The sequence below is a fragment of the Ostrea edulis genome, chromosome 8 (genome assembly GCF_947568905.1).
Source record: "Ostrea edulis chromosome 8, xbOstEdul1.1, whole genome shotgun sequence".
NCBI lineage: Eukaryota > Metazoa > Mollusca > Bivalvia > Ostreida > Ostreidae > Ostrea > Ostrea edulis.
The window spans coordinates 39,045,940-39,067,194 of record NC_079171.1 but is presented as its reverse complement, the minus strand read 5'-3'; the positions used below and the strand labels follow the sequence as shown (position 1 = coordinate 39,067,194).

The following is a 21,255-nucleotide window of genomic DNA, read 5'->3' as shown; positions in this document are numbered from 1 at the left end:
AATCCTCTGATGTTATTTCACAATTACTCAGATTAATTAATGTGCACTTGATTTAAGAGTTTCACTGCATGAATGAGTTACTATCAATGGTATCTAAGATACGATAAACAAAATAACCTTTTTATTGTTACTTTATGATTCAGCTATGAAATTTATCAAGTAAAAACAAACATGTACGTGTCAGACCTATATAACGGCGAAAACACTAGATGTGTGTTTTGTGATATCTCCAAAGTCTTTGATAGAGTGCGACCCAAGCTTAAATTACATCTGATTGCGTTAAAGCAGCGGTGTATTTATGGATGGATTGGAGATTGTAGTAATGAGAAAACCCAAAACTTGATCTTCCTGGCGAACTATCAACTGTTAAATGTAATGATGTAGAAGTTCTGCAAGGTTCGGTATTAGAACACTTACTATTTATGTTATACATGAATGATAATCTGATTAAAACTAGATCTTTGTTCCATTCCAATATTTTTTGTATTAGCGAAATCAGAATGTTGGAGCAGATCAAAGATCTGGTTCTAATCTGATTGATATTGATGACACAACAAAGCTTACCTATATCACTTTTTTAGGGCGATACATCATTATTTGTTATGGAAGACAATGACAAAATTGGTCCAGCCCAATCCTTGATATCTGATTTCAAAACGAGACATAACAACTGTAAACAATGGACTGTTGATTTTAACCTTAATAAGACAATCCATGTTGATTTCACCCTACACTCTAAAAACAATGTTTAGGTTTGGAACACTTTTTAAACGTGTTTAGGTCTAAACGTGTTTAGGATTGTGCTTATATCCTAAACGCGAAGTGTAATAAACATGTTCTACCCTAAACATGTTCAGACTGAGAACATGTTTAGCTATGCAAATATACAGTATCTAAACACAAAATAACATGCTAAACACTTGCTAAACACATTCCTAAACGTCTAAACACAATCCTAAACGTCTATGCGTTTAGGTTTTGAACATGATAAGCTTAGTAACATTGTTGACATTAGTTTTACAGTCTTCATGTAGAATATTCCTGTCTTCTGTAAATGAAATTCGAATTGCAGAAAAAATTGCATGTCAGAATTGCCATACTTCAAACTGCTATAGTGTACCAGGCCCCGATAGTGACCATAGTGTACATCATACACCGTATTGCAAGTATACACTGTCGAGGTCGATATCCAAAATTGATGGAACCATTAGAAGAGCCGTCTATGGGCTTCAACCCTTTCCTGTTGGAAATGAGCAGAGTTTAGGAGTATCCAGAAAATTTTGATCTGGAATAGCCGTGTTTCGAGTTACTCCGGAACACAGTGTTTATTCTGTGTTTAGTCACGCCGCGTCAAAAATGTTCCACAGGGTTACTTCCGGTTTATCGCTGTTTACCAACAGTCGACACTTCGTGTATTAGGCCTAGGGTTAATTTTGTCGATCATCATGAAATTGAAATACACATTTAATAGTTTGGGGTGTATGCGGTACATATTTGTTTATGAGCGTTTGATAAGCTACTATTGATCTACGAAATACAACGAAAGACTTCGTCAAGAACAGAAGAAGACGATGCATGTCGTGTAACTCACACAAGGCCCAGCTGTCTAGTAACCGGAGGGGTAAAGGAAAAGAACGTATTAGACTCACTGAAACCTGTCAAACAGGTAAAATGAAAATTATGACGACATTTTATATATATACAAAACACAATGTGCACTGCTTCATAAAGCAGGCATTAGGTCCACTCGGGTCCAGTACAGTCTAGGGCCTATGTGAAATAGAATTTACGTTACCAAATCAGGGCCAAAATGGGCATAAACATGTAACATATATAACCAGGTCCATTCCAAAGACTATTTCTACCTACGTAGCTATTAATAGCTACCTAGGTATTTAAAGCTACTTAAAGTAGCTACTTTTACATGTTTTTAAAGATATAAATAATAATTAAGGCACATCTTTTAAACAGGTCAGTCGTTTTATGTATCATGTTGTGCATGTGCATGACAAAATTCGGAGTGTAAATTTAAATACTTTACGAGGGTGGAAAATGTAGAGGAAATTGCATGAAAAATCAACTCAAAAACTTTTAATGTAAGAGTGCATGAATGTTAACTTTAAAATTAATAAAGATTTGTAAAACATTCTAGACTTCTTATCATGTATCTTTGATCCTAAGTTCCTAGAGAATGGAAGTGGGTGCAGTTATTGATGCAAATTTGAAAGTAATCATTTTTTGTCCAATATTTTTGTGGTATTCATTGTCAGTATTAGTGAATCAAGAAATTTGGTACACGCCATGTTGCGCCGTTCCTGCGTTTGGCCACGAAATGCAAGTAAAGGAAAACGTAGGTAAAAATAGCTACCTGGAGTAGGTTTAAATACCTAGGTAGCTATAAGTAGCTACATAGGTAGAAAGAGTCTTTGGACTGGACCTGATAATTATTGATATAAAATTTAGATAATGACAATACACAGTGAAAAGTAATAGATTAGCTATAATATTATAGGTATTTGAAATGGCTTTATTATTTAAAGCTAGTTTAGATTGAATTAGACTGGGTTTCTAAGTGCAATGATATAGCCATATGTGGGTGAGGATAAAATTATCTACTTGGGTATAGTCAATATGCTGTATAATTTGAAAATAATTATTTAAACTAATACTTGTGTTACAAATTAAGTCTTTGGAGTTTGACTTCCACTGATATACTCATGTAATTGGAAGAATTCTTAGCATGACTATTTATTGTTGTAGTCATTTTATTGACTTTTCACAATCCAGTAGGTATTTGTGATTACTGCTCATATTTATATCACTGAACAAAATATATATCTGATCATGATTAAGGTAATATTATTCCTTTCAGCAACATAATTTCAATTATGTGCTCATAGACTGGTCCAGCACAATCTCTAGTATAATTAGCTTTATAAATATGCTAATCAAGCTATATAGCTTTTTAAAGCTAATTGAAATTGCTTGATATAACTATTTCAAATCTTCTATCAAATATATTTTTAAAGCATAAAAATTGAATTTCTAAGTGAAAATATTTCATCCTTGTACTTGAAACAACACACTGTAAACAAAAAAAGCTTCTTAAACTCTGTACCTTAGGAAGAATTTTGATTCAAAATTGTCAAATGTTTAGGATTATTAAGTTGTTACAGATTCCACATTGTAAAGTCATCTTATACTTATCAAAGCTTCGACACACACAAGGTAGTGGACAGTTATCAATACAAAAGAAATTCTCTTTTCATGAAAATTCTTAAAATGACATATGATCTATACCTAGAATAGTGTTGTGGTTAGTTCAAAGTACATGTATATTGTTATGTGTCATTGCACTTGAGAAATTTAATCGAAACTAGCTTAAAGAAGCTGTTTGAAATAGCTTTATAAAACTATATAGCTAAATATAGAGATTGTGCTGGGCCTGATAGATATAGCAATGCAGAGGAAATCCGTCATATGCATCAAAAGTTTAAAAAAGGTGAATTGACTTAAATATAAATAAAATCATGAAAACTCATACATTCACAGTTTTAATATGAATTACTTCATGTATTTCCAAATAAGTTTAAAAAAAATATACATGTATGTACAGTGAACAGTATTTTTAACAAATACATGAATTATAATTTCAGCATTATTATTATTATTTTTTTTTTTTTTTTTTTTTTTTTTTTTTTTTTTATACATCTTTGCTTCTCAAATTGACAAAAGTCTATTATCAATATTGTGGCATCCCTCCTCTTTTTCAGGTATATGGGAACAGGATCATTTTCCATGCCTTTCACTTGAGGTCTTCAGTTTCATCATTAATCATCTGAATGTCGGTATGCCAAACTCTCATGATGTCATGCCATTACTGGATATTCCTTAACACTGGTTTATTTAAGCCACACTACCTATAACATTGCCAAAATATTAGACTGAAAATTTTCAAATACACAAGATTTGAAGCAGCAAAAGAAAAGAATTACATATGTATAACACACAAAAAAGAAATTAATTCTCACCTGGCTGATATGAACTTTTTACTCCTTTTTAGCTCCCTTTCACTGCATACCAGCCAATAACTAGCAGTCATTATATGCAGATCAGCCATTGTTATCAACCTGTGTATATATATGTTGAATGAAATATGAATGAAAATTGTTGTTCTTTGTTATTCTTTTTAAAATATATATATACTCAATAGTATATTTCCTTACACAGTACTGAATCAAAGGGGTAGGAGAGCAAATACATAATATATAACCTGGCTCATGTTCAGCTGGTTCCATTCTTGTATATAAGTGGTTTGAGTGGAAATGTACATATCTGATGTACATGTACATGCAAAGTACCTTGATTGCACAGGCAATATGCATCACTTGTGTTCGAATTTACTATTAAAGAGTACCCCAAGCGATGCATATTGCCTGTGCTTGATTGGTATTAAAAGTTGGAGAAAAGATCAATGTTCTTTGATATAATTCAAAATTTTGCAGTGAATGAACCATCGGTATGGAGCTTGAATAAATGATCATGCAAATCCTAGTATAGATCCGTAGGGATATATTATCTGGTGTTCTCATATTTTATTTAATTGGCAGATATATATACCCCCCCCCCCTCTCATCCCTTGTGAAATTGCTTCGTAATTTTTATGAGCCTGAACCATAAGTTCATAATTGAAATTCTCTATTTAATGTCACATGAACACCGTTGTAAAATACATACACTGCTCAGATGTAGATGAGGGTACAAGTATACCTATTCTTAAGATTTACAAGATTTTGCACAGTCTATATTATATTTTTAAGAGTCAGTACAAACCTCTTGGTTTTCCTAAAAGTTAATATAAGGAAACTGGCTAGAACAATGATGTTTCTTTGTTGGTTCAGCTTTCACGGAATGTAATATTCGCACTCAATTTCGGCTGCTCGTGGTTTTCTACACAAATGACGCCACCGTTTCCTCTGCGTGAACGCTTTTCCCGGGTTTGGGAAAAGGCAAACTTTGACATCTTCCCAAGTAAATATATATCCCTTGCTATCCTTTATCTGATTTGCGACAGTTTGTGCCGCAAAATCTATATTTTGTCAAAAACAATTTTGTTACCAGTGTAAACAAAATTAACCGGAAGTACCCCTGTGGAACATTTTGCTCATATCACGTGACCGGCGTGGCTAAATACGAAAAATCCCGGGTGTTCCGGAGGAACTCGAAACACGGCTATTCCATTTCAACTTGAACAGGTCTGGACACATACATATTGAATTTAAAAAAAATAGTGTAATTCATTGTCTCTGGTATTAGACGTGCCTTTAGTGTTAATTTAAACCAATGCATCACTCTTACTTTGCATTGGAACAAAATTCATTTAAATCTTGTGAAAGAGAACATCAGTTGCAATTGATGCCCCCCCCCCTTTTTTAAAATTCAACATGTGATAGTGCCTGTTATGCGAAAACTAGCATATCAAAGACAAACAAATTGTTGAAGTTGTACTTGCCGGATGATATTTAACCATGTATAGTTTACTTCTTATATGTGCATAAGTGATTTTTAATGGTTTTGTCTTTAACATGTATCGCGGAAATGTCAACCGTGTTGTTTCGGCAATTAGAATATAGAAATAGAGTTATCGGACTTGCAATGTAATTTGAGAAGAACCGCCCAAACCCGTGTAGTGATTTTGGGGGGTGGATTTTTAGTATTTCTGGTCGGGCTCGGAGTCCTCTGAGCCTGCACGTGATTTTCTCTCTCTCTTACCCGCGAACTCTAGGCAATCGGACGTGTTTTAGAAAGTGCAGCAGTGTAGTTATTGTATTTGTTAATCCCTTGTAAGTTGTTCTGTGTATTTGTGAATATATCTGTTTATAAGTGTTTTTCGGTGTTCTTTGTGTGTAGGAAATCACTTTACCCGCATTGTTCGATTTGAAACATCATGGATCCCATAGACACAGTTTGTAATGCAAGGGATATTCTTGCTAGATTTTGCAATGTTATTCTCCTATAATAGAAGAGAAAGCTACTATTTAAGACTCTTTAATGCTGTGGATTGAGTTTTAAATAGAAGGTTAGCAAATCATTTTGTAATTGAGACAAAGTCAAAACCTAAATACAAGGAGAACTAAACATGTTCAAAACCTAAACACAAAAGAGGTAAACGTGTTCAAAACCTAAACACAATAAGGGTAAACATGTTCAAAACCTAAACATAATAAGGTTAAACATGTTCTACACCTAAACATAAAAAGAATTAAACATGTCCAAAACCTAAACACAATTAGTTAGACGTGTTCCAAACCTGAACACAAAGAGATTTAAGCATGTTCAAAACCTAAACACATTGGGTTGAACATGTTCAAAACCTAAACGTAAAAAGTGTTAAACATGTTTAAAACCTAAACACAGAAAGTGTTAAACATGTTTAGATTTAGAACGCGTTCAAAACTGTACACAAGAAATGTGTTTAACTTTGTGTTTAGGATCTGAACACCATTTTTAGAGTGTAAGGAAAGCACATTATCCCACAATTATTTTGGTAACTATGGTAACCAAATTGATAAAGCACAGAAACATACAAACTCATCAAAGCGTCTTCTATTTCATCTTACATAGAGAAGTACATGTATACACTTATCAAAGCGTCTTCTATTTCATCTTACATAGAGAAACATACACTCATCAAAGCGTCTTCTATTTCATCTTACATAGAGAAACATACACTCATCAAAGCGTCTTCTATTTCATCTTACATAGAGAAACATACACTCATCAAAGCATCTTCTATTTCATCTTACATAGAGAAACATACACTCATCAAAGCGTCTTCTATTTCATCTTACATAGAGAAACATACACTCATCAAAGCATCTTCTATTTCATCTTACATAGAGAAACATACACTCATCAAAGCATCTTCTATTTCATCTTACATAGAGAAACATACACTCATCAAAGCGTCTTCTATTTCATCTTACATAGAGAAACATACACTCATCAAAGCGTCTTCTATTTCATCTTGCATAGAGAAACATACACTCATCAAAGCATCTTCTATTTCATCTTACATAGAGAAACATACACTCATCAAAGCATCTTCTATTTCATCTTACATAGAGAAACATACACTCATCAAAGCATCTTCTATTTCATCTTACATAGAGAAACATACACTCATCAAAGCGTCTTCTACTTCATCTTACATAGAGAAACATACACTCATCAAAGCATCTTCTATTTCATCTTACATAGAGAAACATACACTCATCAAAGCATCTTCTATTTCATCTTACATAGAGAAACATACACTCATCAAAGCGTCTTCTACTTCATCTTACATAGAGAAACATACACTCATCAAAGCGTCTTCTATTTCACCTTACATTGTGAAACATACACCCTCAAAGCGTCTTCTATTTCATCGTACATCTGTTTTTCAGTGACTCTCAATTCTATATTCTTTATAGGATTTATGAGATTGATCACTGTTCGTTATCTTAACGTTTTCCCCTACAAGTCGTTTATGAAGAGGGACGTGAACGACTTGATCATATATTCTTAGAATACATGTCAAACCGTGTGTACACATGTAGATGCATGTAGTTAAACTATACATGTATTCTTATTCATTTGAAAAATGCTTAGATATACGAACTTTGTTGGGGATATATGTGAAAGTCTTGGAAAATATTCAAACAAAACTAGTAATGATAATATTTCTATGAATACCATATATTGACGCGATCTCATATCAATCTTAATAAATTTGGCATCTTACCTTGTGATACAGAATATATGGTATTATCAAATAAACGATATAACGGACTTTTCTTTTCTATTGTTTTGTCAGAGATACATTTCAATTTACACACAGTGACCAACCATCTCTATTCTTAAATTGGTGATGTTCCAGTAAGGCAGGGGAGCTATCAAGATTTCGGTTACGACAGGACTGTGTCGATCGAGGTCGCCGTCAGCATGGCACGAGAGATGAACTTTTACTACTTTATTTATGGTTAATGTTCACAATCTGTCTATCCTTAAACATGCCGGTGATTGTCATGGGATTACTGCGGTAACTGTTAAACATAGACCGATTCATATATTAGGAATATTAAATGGAGCCGTCGTTTCATTTCCATGTAGAACTTTAGCATTGACTATTTGCGTCCAACAAATTGTTTGTTGTTCACATGACCTGTCAAAGTTAAGTTCAAAGGTCACGTTTCTCTGGGTAATAAAAAGCATAGTGTATCTTAATGGAGATGCCTGATGTATTATATTATAATCTAATTAATCAAGAGAACGTAATAAAGTAAAATGGAAGTACTTTTCAATAGCAGTTTATGCAGATGCTTTAATTAATTAAACTTTAATTAATTAAAGGTATGGCATGTCCTACCTGGCAGAGGTAACTGAGGCTGATGACTTAGTGGTATAGTCGGGCTTGAATAACGTTTCTGACATTAAGTGTATTTGATATTATAAAATTGTATATATATTCATTACCTTCACATTTTCATTTATGAAAAATAAGATAGCAAATAGTGGCCAATTTCATATACAAACTTAAGATTAGGGCAAACATGGTCCCCCGGACACACCAAGGGTGGGGTCAGGTACCTTGGAGGAATAAGCATATCCCGTTGACCGGTCATACCCGCCGCGATCCCTTTACCTTGATAAGGTAAATGGAGTAACCCGTAATCAAAATATTATGTTAAGAACGGCGTAACAATCTATAGGAAACACGTCAGACAGCGTTTGACCTAATAGCAGGTTGTTTCATTTTTTAAAATACATGAGGTATGAAATGCGATGCATTATGAAAGGTATACTGGCTTGAATTGTTGCAGTGCATACCGTCATGTATTTTATATAAAAGTGGCAGTTTTGTCTCCTATTCATATTTTAATTTCATTTTCATTTCTGACTGACTTCCTAGTTATACCATATTTATCAAGATCTTTGTGCACAACTGCACAGCATTCATGAAAAATGACTGTCATATAATTTGTAGACATACAAACACAATGAAAATGTAAATGTTTTCCGAAATCTTAGGAATGAATCGTCTAACTGTGACTTGTAAATCAATGCTAAGATATATCAATACTCTTTTAGTATTTTCTTATAAATCTATGTTTCTCAAAAGTGGAATGTTTCGAATCTCTTGACTACACAATAGAAATATGGTTCGAAACGTTATTATCACCTTGATTATTGTTATTTATGATAATTATTGTAAATAAAAAACGACTTTAACTTACCACAGTTTTATATAAAAAAAAAAATTAAGCATCTTTGCATGGATCAATTTATTTTTTGTTTGTCTTCGTTTTGTAACGTTCGTTATTACAATTGTATTTTAAACAGACCTAGTTTTAATTCCACATTTGCTACTCTAATTACCTTTCGAAAGACGACATTTTTCAAAATTACTTTTTAGATTAAATACATTAATATCCCAGTCAATTGGACGAATTAATTTCAGTTACTGTTCCTATACGGGATTAAAAAATGTAATAAAATCTTATACATTGCTGGATCTAGTGAATGTTCTACCGAGCCCCTATCTTTGCTCTTCACGAAAAAATTGAATGCTGTGAAGGAGAAACATCAGATGTATTGTACTACAATATATGCAAGAAATGGTGCAAATCAAATGTAGATAAAAATTCCAAAGACTCAATTTGAAATCACATATCTTTTCGAACACATTACACTATCACTGCCACAAGAAAAAGACTAAGGTGTTTTGTCATGTCGATTCGATATAGTCTAATCAAAGCGAAATAAAAGACATCACAGAGTCTTCCACATCTGATTCATATTTGAATATTCTATTCCACGGGAAACTAACAATTCAACTTTATGACAAACGGGATGGCTTCATCGTCAACTTCCCATATCTATGTAGCAATATTCCATTATCACCTGTATATGGTGTTTATGTCTGTCAGCTAATTCCATACGCCAGAGCATCTGCTTCATTTTAGCAGACTACTGACAAAAATGTTAACGTAACTGGATTTCAACGGTCTCGTTAAAGTCAAGTTTTGCAAATTCTGTGATAGTTATAATGATCTAATTTGCAAGTACAATCTTTCATTAAGTCGAATGCTGCATGTCTGACGTGTTTTATATCAATTTTTAGGTCGTTCTTGGCACACTGATTTTGACTACGAATAGCTCCGTTTACTTGATCAAACTATAGGGCTTACGGCGGTTGTGAGCGGTCAACAGGGGATGCTTACTCCTCCTAGGCACCTGCTCGCACCTCTGGTCTGTTTGCATGGATACATGTATGTCCTTGCCCTACTCTGAATTTTAATTCTTTATGGCAAATATGAGATCGGACGCTGTTCTGTAATATTGATGAGATCATTATTACATGTATCATCTTTTGGGGATTTGTGTTAACTAGTGCAACATTGATATCGATCAAATTAGTATTTCCCGAACACGATATGGGGCATTTAATATTTTGCAAAATCATTGTACATGTATTATGCACTCTATACGCACTCTATACAGATTTCACACTGGAATACAAACTAGGATATGTTTGATGTGTTTACAGCTATTTTTTCCGTGTTTTATAACTGCTATTTCCGCATCCGGGTAATTATGTCTAGTTTAATTAGCAAAATATGATAAGGTTTCATAAACACGTAGTACCTCATTCTAGGACTTGATTAAGTGTTTGTAATGAAAATACGAAATGTATAGCTGAGTTCCCGGATGTTAGAAACATGGCACCAATCATGTCGAGTTTGGCGCTTTTAAAGGTTGTGTTATTGGTGCTTCAGAAGTCACGCAGTTCCAGGTTTGTGACATTTAATTTCCAATAAAATCCGTCATGTTGGGTTTGACAATGACCGCACAGAGTCGAAACCATCTTTCATTCTTCTTCCTATAATGTGTCCTTGTAGACATATTTCAAAGAGGTATTTACAGTATAATTCCGGATATATCGAAATTCAGGGGACTGGTCTGGCTTGTTCAAAGTTCAATATAACCGATGTTGAATTATAGAAATAATGTTACAAGGAATTTAGTTTTACTCCAATATAACAGATAGTTCAATTTAAGTGACTTCAATATAACAGATAGTTCAATATGAGAGACTTCAATATAACAGATAATTCAATATAGCGAGTTCATTATAACAAATAGTGCAATATAACAAATACTTCAATAAAAGCAACTTAAGTATAACAGATAGTTCAATATAAGTGACTTCAATATAACAGATAGTTCAATTTTAGTGACTTCAATATAACAGATAGTTCAATATAAGTGACTTCAATATAACAGATAGTTCAATATTAGTGACTTCAATATAACAGATACATGTAGTTCAATTTTAGTGACTTCAATATAACAGATAATTAAATTTTAGTGACTTCAATATAACAGATAGTTCAATTTTAGTGACTTCAATATAACAGATAGTTCAATTTTAGTGACTTCAATATAACAGATAGTTCAATTTTAGTGACTTCAATATAACAGATAGTTCAATTTTAGTGACTTCAATATAACAGATAGTTCAATATAAGTGACTTCAATATAACAGATAGTTCAATTTTAGTGACTCCAATATAACAGATAGTTCAATATACATGTGTAAGCGATTTCAGTATAACATATACATGTAGTTCAATATAACTGACTTCAATATAAGAAATCATTCAATGTATGCGATTTCAATATAACAAATAGTTCAATATAAGCGATTTCAATACAACAAATAGTTCAATATAAGTGATTTCAATATAACAAATTTTTCAATATTTAAACGACTTCAATATAAGAAATGATTCAATACAGGCGACGTCAATATAACAGATTGTTCAATATAAGCGACTTCAACATAACAGATAGCTCAATATAAGTGACTTCAATATAACAGATAGTTCAATATACGCGATTTCAATATAACAAATAATTCAACATGAGCGACTTCAATTTAACAAATTGTTCAATATTAGTGACTTCAAAATAACATATAGTTAACTATAGCAGATAGTACATTATAACATATAGTTAAATATAAGCGACCTCAATATCAATGGACTAGACTGTACATATATACGAGAACCTGAAATGGTTCCTATCAGAAGCATCAAATAGATCAGGATGAATCTAGCTAAGAACAATGACTTCCTGGGTATGCATCGTTTCTATGAGAGATGATGTAGATATCAAAAGATTGTGCACAAGTTTCATTCTCAAATTTGCAATGAGAATGAATTTTGCAAAGCAGATTATCATGCATAATGTGCGTTCCTCCTTTATGGCGAAAATATGTATATATGACCTTGTAACATGTACCAGTTGTATGCATCTTAGTGTTAATTTGTTAATTACCAATTCATAAGAATCAAGTTGACGTTACAGGGAGCTCAGATGTCTCGTTTAAATTCAGCATCTCGCAAATTCTGTGGTCGGAATTTAATAATATAATTTACAAATGCAACCTGTCATTAAGCCAAATGCGGTCTGGCGTGTTTCAAACCATTTCTTAGATTGTTCTTTATATACAGATTTAGATTTTGGATTTCTCCAAGATATAGGGTACACGGTGGGTGTGACAGGTCAACTGAGATGCTCACTTCCCCTAGGCACCTGATCCCACCTCTGGTATATCCAGGAGTCCGTATTTACCCTGTTCTTAATTTTGTATTCTTTTTTAGGGTTGATTTGATTGGTCACTGTTCATTATCTTCACTTGTTCAAATAACATGGACCGCGGGCTCACCATTAACTGGACCGAAAAAGTCAATCGGTATACAAGTTTTGAACTCTCCAAATATGTATGCAACACAATTTCGGGCAGTAAGGTGAAAGCCACATCACAGTTCACGATGAAATCCGTACAAGGATTTTTGACAACTTATCAAAAATTAATTAAGAAAATTTGAACGCCTGAGGTGAGCAGTGACGGAACGTCTCTCTGCTAATGTTGATTTTACTACAGCGGTAATTATTTACTGTTTAGACTTGTCACAATTTGACGTCACATCAGATATTTACACTAAATACGAAAACATTGTCAGATTTTATAAATGACAAAAAAGCATTGAAAGAGGATTAGAAAATTATTAATAACAAACATAGAAAACGAACGAATGGACCGCTAACAACTGAAATATGAAATAAGGGCAACGGATATTTGTTTTTGTTTTATAAACAGATTTTTCTATTTTGTGTGTTGTAATGCAATATATTTTTCTATTTGTGTGATGCAGTGCAAAAGGTTTTTCTATTTTGTGCAACAGTGCAGTGCAACAGGTTTTTTTTTTTTTTTTGGTTTTTTAAAAAATGTTTTAAGTTTTCAAATTATTTCAAACTTTAAGTTGACATTGGGAAATAGGTTGCAGTGTATGTGATATCCATGACCTAACTGCAATTTGTGCAATAACAATGAAATCTGATAGTTCACATTCTTCATCAAACACTATTCTTAATCTTTCTTTGTCATTTTTTCAAAATTTGATTCATGATAGCCCTTACAACTTAAAATATATATACTTCATTGTGTAATTCAAATTGAATATTTTAGAATTGATAATTAATTTAATCATTAAAAAAATAGTTTAACGTGAGGTAGTTTTATCTTTTTTAATCTACATTTACAAAAATACCTGACATGCATCAGCATATCCATTAAAAGTTGAAAAATAAGGGACTGAAGATACATTGTTGAAATAATTCTTAAAACGGTTATTTATAGGTTTCACGGTAATCGTTGCAGGTGGCGCTACTGTACCGTGAGGAACAGCGCGAGTGACAGGAAACACTTGAACTGAGAAATTTATTTTTTCCTTATCAGTATTGCACTCATTATTTTCCCGAGAAAGTAATCTCGTTGTTAATTGCTAAAAGTGTACCACATGGTAAAAAATGTTCTAAAAAGAGAATGAGGGGGGGGGGGGGGGCAACTGTATGTGGCAGGAGGTCTGGGGGTCGCAAGCGAAGCACGGGGGAGGGAGATCCTGGATTTTTACAGATTTTATAGGGCTTGAAATATGTGTCCTATGTAGTAAGTTTCACTATTTTCTGTCATTTTTAATAAGGTGAATCAAAGGGTTTCTCACCTCTCTCGGCGCGGGTTCAAATCCCGCTCGCGCCGGTAAGTGAGAACGTTTCCCAGTTTACTTTCGGAAGGTCGGTGGTTTCTTCCCAGGTACATTGTATCTGTGTTCTCTCTTCCACCAATAAAAACTGGGCGCCACAAGATAACTGAAAAATTGTTGAGTGTAGCGGAAAACATCAACCAATTAATTAATAAGGTGAAATTAATAAAATGGCACAAATTTTAATGATTTTTTTTTTTGGGGGGGGGGGGGGTAACTTCTCCCAATAAAAGTAATTCAATAAATTAAAAGATTTTGTCATTTAGATCTCCGAAAGAGGAAAAAAAATATTGGTTTTTCTTTTTTATCGTTTATATTTTTCTAAACAAAAGACACCGCTTTACCTTAAATTTGAAAATTGGGGGGGGGGGTCTGCTTAATTTGAGAGGGGGGGGGGGGGTTACATGTAGTAAGATATGCAATATATCGAACCACTGCAAACTAATACACTGTACAATTATAATAATTTTATTGAAGTATACATTGCAATTGTTATATTGCGCTAAAACTACAGATACGGCTACTTCATGACATAAATGAAGTCTAACTTGTGTTATATTTCAGTGAAAGCAACGCTCTCGTGAAGTTTAGAGGTCACGGTTTGGGGTCAGGTGACACTCTAATTCCCACTTCATGAAGACAATGCCGAGATAATATTACAGTGCGGCATTTAACTCCGAACACAACAAAGTCCGGATTTTTTGCTACCCTTTATGATATACATGTTAAGAAAAAATTCAAAGTGAATATGGTGAGATTTTTAGCAATATCTCGTATTCCAAAGTTGGCTTCACATGTATATCGTTACAGAATGTTTGATGTTAGCCTTGTTGATGGTGTTGGAATAGGTACCTCTTAAGAAAACCAACAACAACAAAATGACATAAAGAGTGGTACTCAGATGGACCCCAAAAGGGAAAAGAAAAAAGGGATCTCCAAAAACGACATGGAGAGGAACGACTGATACAGAATTGAAGGGAGAGGGAAAGGAAAGTGAAATTCTCTAGTCCTTGTCCTATGTGCCTCCGGGTGTAACAAGGACTAGGTGGTAGGTAATCAGGACAGAAAAATCAAAGGCCTGAAGGGCCTGAGAGTCGACTCGCTCTTCATGGTCAACTGGAATAGGTAATCTTAAAGGAGCAAGACAGTAGTAATCAAGGATGACGATCATCGTGTGTATGAGTTCGCATATGCACGCTTCTTTTAGCAGATTTATACTTTAATGCATCATAACTGTGTAAGGTGACTAAATTTGACTAAGTCATGACCACTGCCATTTAAGTTACATGTACATATCCAACATGGATGTAAAGAGTAATTGCTAACTGATGACTGTGTTAAACAATCCATGATGTACAAATGCTAAGAATTGGAGGAAAATCATTATGTAGTCATATAGTACTTTATATCACAACAGAAAATCTTCAAATAAGCACCACAATTATTGCAAGAAAATACCATCCAACAAAAAAGTTTAGCAAATCAATTCCTAGAGCTTAAACTTTAGTCACTCATTGTTACAATGACTATACAGTTGACATCTGTAAGAAACATCGCTGTTTTTATTGTACTGACTATCTGTGCATATTTTGAGAGTTTATTCATCAACTAGTTATAAAATGCTACCATCAAAACAATAAAGAAAACAAGAAATGTTTGTAAAACAATACAAACATACAACAATACCCCTACTCCCAACGTGGTGCAGAATTGTAAACGGTTATACATATGCATCATTTAATTGATAATAGTACCAAACTAATGCAAGTCAAGATGTTGAGTGGACAATATCTTCCTATGTCCAGAATGGACTGACCCTTGGCCTTTGACCATGTGACCTAAAATAGATAGGAGTCATCTATTCCATAGGATGTACCAGTGTACCAAGTTTGGTGTCAATCAAGTTACTGATTCTTGAAATATAGGAGACAATATATTACTATGTCCAGTTTGACCCCTGATCTTTAACCATGTGACATCAAAATCAATAGGGGTAATCTACTTTCTAAGATGTACCAGTGTTCCATGTTTGATGTCCGTCAACCAAAGGGTTCTCGAGATATTGAATGGATAGTACATTCCTATTTCCATTTTTACCCTTGACCTTTAACCATATGACCTTAGAATCATAAGGGGTCATCTACTCCTTAGAATGTACCAGTGTACCAAATTTGATGTCTGTCAAGCAAAGGGTCCTCAAGATATTGAATGGGCAGTATACTCCTATGATGTCCAGAGTGGACTGACTTTTCACCGTTTGACCTAAAAAATCAATAGGGGTCCTCTTTTACTCATAACCCATCAACATTTCAAATATCCTAACGATCAAGTGAATGGTTCTCAAGATATTGAGCGAACATGTGGTCTGCCGACCGACATGTGCAAAGCACCCACCCCCTCCTCTCTTCTTTGAAAGGGGGCATAAGTAATTGTTTACAAAATCTCATATATATACAGTCACATGAATTTAGAAATATGGCTGAAATGGGTTTCCGTACTTCGGAAAAACGTAAATACTGACTATCACATTGACATTAATGGGCTTCCATAATTCTAGAAAAAACTACAATCGGAATAATGCGTTAAGCTTATTAATTTACACTCGTATTTAACCAAATATAACACGCACTTTTTAATCATTTTCTTATGTGAAAGGACACATTATACATACCACTAAATGTTTTTGACTCATTTTGTTTTAGTCAATGCAATGTGCACTTACAATTTTTCTCCGCGTTGTTTACCTATCTAAAAGCGTAAAATTGTTTTTTTTAAAAGAATTATCTTACACCCTGTAACTAATCATTATGAAACAGCCAATTTATCATCGTGCAATTTTTAAAACTGCCATGATACCGTGACTAGCACATGTTTTGTGTACACGTCCTTTGTCACTTGATTTTGTCAGATTTCTGCATGTCGCACGTTTTTCATGGGTCTGGGAATATGCGATTACTTTAGAGTTTTAACTTTTCTTTTGCAGTAAACGACTGATGTACTTACCCATCTAAATGCGGCAAACTTTTATAGGGTTATGTTTGAATTCTTCATTTAGTAGCAATTAAATTACTGGCTTTGATTATTGATATGTTTATAATTACCGAAGGGGGGGGGGGTCGTTATATCGCACCGTGGTACCTCATTTTTCGAAGCTTGGGTGATGTTTTGATTACAAAACATTGAACGCTCGCATCGGCTATTTGAACTTTAAACAAAGAAAATATCGAATCTGTTAAAACTTTATTGCTACGAACTCTCGTGGTTTGCTGAAATTATCATTATTTCCCCGAAAATACTGCTATGTAGTGTGTATAAGGACAAATTGCCGTTTTCTTAAAAAACAAATTTGCTGCACTGTTTACAAATTCTAGTGCATGCTATTTTGAGAACCTGCATTATTTCCACAAAGATTTCTCGTGAAGCTAAATGAGTAAATGCGATTGTACACACGAACAACGATATTTCCACAATATAGAGACCCCAAAACTTGGCAAAAGGGGATGCGTATTAAATATATTCGGCAAAATACGGTAAATCACCGTAAATGTGATTATCTATATCTGACTGTAGAAAAGTCTTAAAGAGAAAACATAACAAACTGAACGTACGTTACTCGTATCACTCCGGTAGATGCCCTCAGAAATACTCACATGACACCTTTTCGAAGAGGTCTCGACGGGGGGTATGATCGGCCCCAATATACATGTACCAATACCATTTTCAAATATTTACTATACTTTTCCAACCTAAGAAAGCTAGATATTACTTTCTTCACTATGAAATATTTACTTACAAGTTATTTGTTTCATCTTTACGAATTTATTTTTGTAGTTGATATATTTATACACACATACGTCGCATGTATAAAAAAATAAATTTAAAAAAGTACAATCACCTGTTGCTTACATCATGTATTCATGCGCACTATGTTTAGTTTCTTTAAACGTATTGAGGGGACTCATTTAAATTACATTGTTATATAAATAATGTCAACATACATGTATGACATGTCTTCAAAATTCAATAAAGCTGTTCAAAAAGCAAATGAAAGATCTTTGTGCGCGGGATTTATTTGCTGTCGGTGTAAGAATAAACAGAAAGTTTGTGATACGCGATAAATCCGCACGCCGTTGATAGCAAAGAGTATCTCGCTTAGCGAGCCGACTCAAAAATCAGTTCTTTACCGAAAAAAGTAAAAACCACCTTTGTAACATTGTAACAGGGCATCAATGTCCCGGATGGTGTAGCCCAAAAGAAGGCTCTTTGTATTGATTAACAGTTAAAGATACTAAACCCAGTATCGGTACCTCACAAGCGGTCCACCGATATATAATACGTTCTTATTCCCTTCGCAGCTACAAGCCAAGAACGGCATCCAACCACAAGGCGATGAAGAGGTGTCACATGGGGGGGGGGGGGGGGGGGGGGGTGGGGGGGGGGTGGGTGGGGGTGGGGTGGTGACACAGGTAACGTTCATACCTGTATTTACCTGGATGTAATAATTCAGTTATATCACCGTAAACTTAATGGATAATTATGGGGCTTGAATAAACGTATATCTACACAAATTTATTATGCAATACGAAATTAATTCATACATTTTTACAGACAGTAAACAATTTTGTATTCAACGATCATCTTTTTTATTTTCACTGTGCATTGTTTTATATGTAGTCAAATGTCAGATACACATAAAGGCATGCTTCGTTAATTTTTGTGAAGTTTCTCGTAGTTCTGTTAAGTTTATCTATCTATCTATCTATCTATCTATCTATCTATCTATCTTTCCATCTATCTATCTATCTATATTTCCATCTATCTATATCTATCTATCCATCTATATATCCATACATCTATCTATCTATCTATCTATAACAACATAGGATAAACAGACAAAAGATCAGACAATATTATTGATTTTCAAAATAAACATGCACACCTTTCGTAGAGATACAAAATCTCTAGTAGAGATAAGTTCACATTTTTTAAGTGTTCGGAGCAGAACAATGTTCTATAATTAGAAAATATCTGCATGCTTTGTCCAATGTTTTACATTCTATAATATAATGAAATGTATCTCAAGTTTGGTTCCAGTGCATGATATACAACAGCGTTCATTTCTTTCAATATCACTCTATCTACCTTCATATAGATGTTCTAGAGGTGTTGCGTGGATGCGTGATAATATTGTGTACGTAACGTGAAATATGTGTGCCCCTTTATGACATGTACCGTATTGTGTTGTTTCGCATAGTATAAACTTCTCAACATGGTCACGACCTCCGTTTTATTTTGAATAAATCACATTAAAAATTCCACAATTATCAAAAAAAAAAAAAAAAAAAAAAAGAAGAATATTTTTAATTTATTTAATCTCGCATTATCAAGGTGAATACAGGTAATCCTGTGACCCTTCAGAGGGCCTCTTAATTAATCGTATCGCTGTCTCCGGTGTTGTTTCGGGGGGGGGGGGGGTGTAGGGGTCGGAGGAGCACACCGATCAGTTGGCTTAATGATTGATTGATTGCCTGGTTGTATATTGTTTAATGTCCCTCTCGAAAATGTTTCACTCATATGGAGACGTCTTGGCTTAATGGATCCTAGATATACATGTTTATATGTATCCATTGGCAGACAATTCATGCGGTGTCGAAACCAATATGATGTACGCGTAATTATTTTAACAAGATTAATTTTCGAGCCTTTGGTGTTGAAACAAGAGAGCTAATTCATGACTGCGCCAAAATATGTAATCCTCTCTTTATTCATACTAATAGAAGAAATGTCAAATCGCGGTTACGCTCAAAGGTGCACCAGCTCCGATTTTGTCTAATTTCAAATGCGGGAAAATAAGTATGTTACACATCCAGGTTTGATTCAATCCAGAAGAGATTTACGTGGGGAGTCATAACAACCATGTCACGTGGGGAGTTAGGTTAGAATAGGTCCTCAGTATTCCATCCAATCACGTGGGGAGTCAGGTTAGAATAGGTCCTCAGTATCCCATCCAATCACGTGGGGAGTCAGGTTAGAATAGGTCCTCAGTATTCCATCCAATCACGTGGGGAGCCACGTGGGGAGTCATAACAACCATGTCACGTGGGGAGTCAGGTTAGAATAGGTCTTCAGTATCTCATCCAATCACGTGGGGAGTTAGGTTAGAATAGGTCCTCAGTATCCCATCCAATCACGTGGGGAGATCCTCAGTATCCCATCCAATCACGTGGGGATCCGAGTTAGAATAGGTCCTCATCAGTACCCCAAGGTTGCTTCTCGTAAGAGGCGACTGGATGGGGCGGTCCTTCGGATAAGACCACAAAAACCGAGGTCCCGTGCCACAGCAGGTGTGACACGATAAAGATCCCTCCCTGCTCAAAGGCCGTAAGCGTCGAACATAGGACTAAATTTTGCAGCCCTTCACCGGCAGATGTGACGTCTCCATGTGAACGAAAAATTCTCGAACAATATTTTCATACAATTAAGCAAGCAAAAGAGACTACAATGTATCTAACTTTATATATTTTACTGTGATTATTTCTAATGTTTCAGTGTTTTTCCACACCTTACAGTTTCTGTCCCCTACACATGAAACTTTGTTTATTTGACCTGTCAAAGCCAGGCTTAAAGATCACGTCTGCTTGAGCAACAAGACTGAGGGAATTTAACTTAATGGAGATGCCTGATGTATTACATTTTCTAACTTAATGGAGCTGCCTGATGTATTACATTTTAATTAAATTAACGTCAAATCCAGATATATCGGTCGGGATGTCTGTCACTGCTTTTATTCAGTTTTGGATCTTTTTTGTGTCTAACTTGTCTTCCCGTTGACATTGTTTCCTGCTGAATAACGCTATTCGTCAAAAAAATCTTGTGATTTCTACCAACATTCACTGACAATTTCACTGTTACAATTATGGCTAATCATACCCTGGTATTTTTTGTTTTCTATTTTGTGTTGTGTTTGTTATTGGTTTTTGTTTGTTTGTTTGTTGTTTTTGTTGTTGTAGCTTTTATTCATTTTTTTTAATCTTCATTTTTTTATGCTTTTTACATATCTGCATTACAAGGTGTAAATATGTAAATGACGAGATGTACACGA

The 21,255-nt window shown here is 34.3% G+C and overlaps 2 long non-coding RNA genes across 2 annotated transcripts; one reads left to right on the top strand and one right to left on the bottom strand.

Moving 5' to 3' along the window:
- The first annotated feature begins 1,292 nt into the window (after positions 1–1,292).
- On the top strand, positions 1,293–4,167 carry LOC125655491 (uncharacterized). The gene is made up of 2 exons (XR_008797574.1): positions 1,293–1,666; positions 3,774–4,167. It is a non-coding gene; the product is annotated as an uncharacterized LOC125655491 (long non-coding RNA).
- LOC130049053 (uncharacterized) lies at positions 3,542–5,235 on the bottom strand. Its single transcript, XR_008797575.1, has 2 exons — positions 4,834–5,235; positions 3,542–4,130 (listed from the first exon to the last, which is right to left on the bottom strand). It is a non-coding gene; the product is annotated as an uncharacterized LOC130049053 (long non-coding RNA).
- Between the last annotated feature and the right edge of the window lie 16,020 nt (positions 5,236–21,255).